Source organism: Cebus imitator, unplaced genomic scaffold, assembly GCF_001604975.1.
Source record: "Cebus imitator isolate Cc_AM_T3 unplaced genomic scaffold, Cebus_imitator-1.0 Scaffold106, whole genome shotgun sequence".
Lineage (NCBI taxonomy): Eukaryota > Metazoa > Chordata > Mammalia > Primates > Cebidae > Cebus > Cebus imitator.
Window position 1 is genome coordinate 5,823,129 of NW_016107421.1, and position 3,636 is coordinate 5,826,764.

The window sequence follows — 3,636 nt, forward strand, 5'->3', positions numbered from 1 at the left end:
CAACCACCCAGCTGAGCACAATCTGAACTGCTGGCCTACAAAACAGTGAGCAAACACAATGGTTGGCGTTTGAAGGCACTAAATTGGAGGGTGGTTTGTTATGTGGGCGTGACAATAGACATGAGATAGACTGGAAGGGTGTAAGGACATCAGCCACCCGGCTATCCGGGGAGCAGGAAGTTCTAGGTAGGCTCTTGTGTGGGGTTATGCACTGTGAAGGGCAGGAGCTGCCGGCAGCCCAGAGTGCTGGAGTGGAGAGAGCCAAAGACATAGAGCCCGGGATTGGAGAGATCATGGGGCATGGTCTTTGTCAGACTGGGTGGGCCTTACAGATGTTGGCCAAGACAGGCATTTATACAAAGTGAAATGAGTCCTTGGAGGGAGCAGGGCAGAGGAGGGCTGAGCTCTGCCTGCATCCTGATGACACGGTGGAGCCTGCCTGCCAGCCCTGCATTTCCTGGAACTGGCAGCCCCAGCCAGGGGCTAGATGACTTGCAACTTCTCAAGTGGTGCTGGGTCCTGCCTCCAGCAGGTGCACGTCTCTTTCTATGATGTTAGTTATCATGGACCGGAAGTGCCTGACTCCATTCCTAGGTCAGGGGTTGCAAATGGTGATGTTATAATTCTACCGTCCGTCAACACTTCTATAGAGTGAAATATTTTCTCATCCACGCTCACATTGCCTGGATGATTCAGTAGGAGAGGCTGATTACATGCATGATTCTTTCCCTTTACTTACCTACTTTTGGGACCATGAGTCCATTTCCTAGCAATAGCCAAAAATTACCAACAAGTTTTGCATTTGAGTAACATTGAGACTTAAGGCCTTTTACCATCAGTGATACGTTTCTGTCGATTGCAGTTACTTTTCTCATTCATGCTCCTTTAAGCTGAAGTGGGGAAACACTTTTCAGTTCCTTCCTGGTCCTTTTGACAGGACCATGGTAGTTATTGATGACTTCCTTGCCTTCCGGTATAGTAAGATGCTGCAGACTTACCTTGTTTTACCCCAGACCGAGGTCAACCATTTCTTCAAGGAAAGACCAAAATCTGAATGCCAGCAGTACTCCTTGCCAGCGGGTGGCTCATGGTTCTAGTTCTTTTCGGTGGTCAGGGCCAGGAAATACAGACTCAAGTCCGTAACTGATGTTTCAACAAATTTAGAATTACGTGGTTTTACTTAACTTCTTTTGTTTTACGTTTGTACCTCTTTTCTTTGAGGTTGGAGATCTTGATTCCCAAAGACATGAACATAATCATTCATGTGGCTCAGCTCACAATACAGTTTTGGAATAACAATAGCAATTTTATTACTAGAAACATGAATGCTGAAAGGTTTAAGCCTTTTTTTGCAGTTCTTTTTCCCTTTAGAGTATATTTCACTAGGATGTAAGGCAATTATAGTGTTCTAAAGCTATCTTAAATTATTTTTGTTTGCATGATTAAACCACCAATATGATATAAATTTGTTTGATAAGGTACATTTGTTTGATTTTGCTTTTGATTTTTCAGAGATTTCTATTTTTTTTTTCATTTTACTTGACTTTACATATATAATTGTATGAACATTTACATGATTCCAGAGTCAAATCTACAAAACAAGATTTATTTGGGAGGACTTGGCTTCTATCCCAGCCCCCTACACCCTATTCTTTCTCTGAATCTATTTATGTCTTGTTTGATCTTTTCATTTTCATTTTTAGTTGAAATTTGGTATCTATTCCAAGTTTTTAAAAAGTTATGTGAATTTGATGCAAGAACAAATTTGATTATATCTCAATGGTATTTAAAAATATATATACCAGCTGGGCACCGTGGCTCATGCCTGTAATCCAGCACTTTGGGAGGCCAAAGTGAGCAGATCACTTGAGGTCAGGAGTTTGAGACCAGCCTGGTCAACATGGTAAAACCCCGTCTCTACTAAAAATACAAAAATTAGCCGGGTGTAGTGGTGAGCATCTGTAATCCCAGCTACTCAGGAGGATGAGGCAGGAGAATTGCTTGAACCCAGGAGGCCGAGCTTGCAGTGAGCCGAGATTGTGCCATTGTACTCTAGCCTGGGTGGCAGAGTGAGACTCTGTCTCAAATAAATAAATAAATAAATAAAATAAACAAAAATAAAAACGTGTGGCAAAGTCCAGTGTTAGCTCCACTTCACAAGCAGATGTTAGTGATGTCAAGAAGTCAAAGCAACAGGATGGGCAGAGCCCTAGTGTCCGCCTTCTAAACCACAGTCCAGAATCGTGGGTGTCTCACCAGGATTCCATTATGAAGAACAAGGCCCACATTGCTTAGGCAGGAAACGACTTATTAGGAGCTATGATAGAGTCGTCTGTGGAGCTGAATGAGCAGGCTGTAAGTAGAGCTGTCAAGGCTGGTTTCCAAGCCATATTGCAGAGCTAGAGTTGCTGACTCATCACATCCAGAAAACAGTGAATCCAGAACCACCTGGAACCAAGGAGCCGCTCCTGCTGCAGCCAGCTTGGAGCCACAGTGCTCCCGAATCTCTCCATATCCAGTGCTTGGACATCATGCTGCCAAGCAAACCAGACACCTCCACCCTGGGCTGACCAGTGATATGCAGGCATCTGCCCATTCCCCTCCACATCCCTGCAGTGTATCTCACCCACCAGGGCTGCCAGGGCCTGAAAAAGGTCATTTTCATCTTCCCATCTGCTGCGATTCAAGAAGGAAGAAGAGAGGCTAGGTGGAAAGGAGGATGGGGACTCACACAGGGAGGAACGATGCCAGCAGGAGATGACGCTGTTCAACGCTGCTGGGTTAGCAACGCCAGACACTTGGGGCAAGGCCGCCACCCTGCAGCTGTGCCTTGGGCCCCCCGAGGGATTTTTCTCAAGGAGATTGTTTCTTATCTTTTTTAAAATATTGATTAGAATCTATAATATTTCTCTTTTTTCTTGACATATTGGTTGTACATATTTTTGGGGTATTTTGATATCTGTACACGATGCGTAACCATCAAATCAGGATAATTGGGATATCCATCATCTCCAACATTTGCATTCCTTCTGTTGGAAACATTATCTGACTTTTTTTCTAGCTCTTTTGACATATACAATAAATTATTGTTAAGCATAATTTCCCTGCAGTACTGCAGAATGCTAGAACTTATTCCTTCTACATGACTGTATTTTTTTACCCCTTGTCTGCCTCTCTCCCCTCCACTTCCTCACCTCTGGGAACCACGATCCTCCTCTCCACCTCCATGAGATCTGATTTTTTAGCTCTCACAGGTCAGTGAAAACACGATATATTTATCTTAATGTGTCTGGCTTATTTCACTTAACACAATGATCTCCAGTTCTATTCATGGTGCTACAGTAACAGGAGTTCATTCTTTTGATGTCTGAATAATATTCCATTGTGTATATATATCAGATTTTTAAATCCATTGATCTGTGATGGAAACATAAGTTGATTCAATGTCTTGATCATCGTGAAGAGTGCTGTGATAAACACAGGTGCGCAAATACCTCTTCCATATAGTGATTTTCTCTTTCTTTCTTTCTTTCTTTCTTTCTTTCTTTCTTTCTTTCTTTCTTTCTTTCTTTCTTTCTTTCTTTCTTTCTTTCTTTCCTTCCTTCCTTCCTTCCTTCCTTCCTTCCTTCCTTCTTT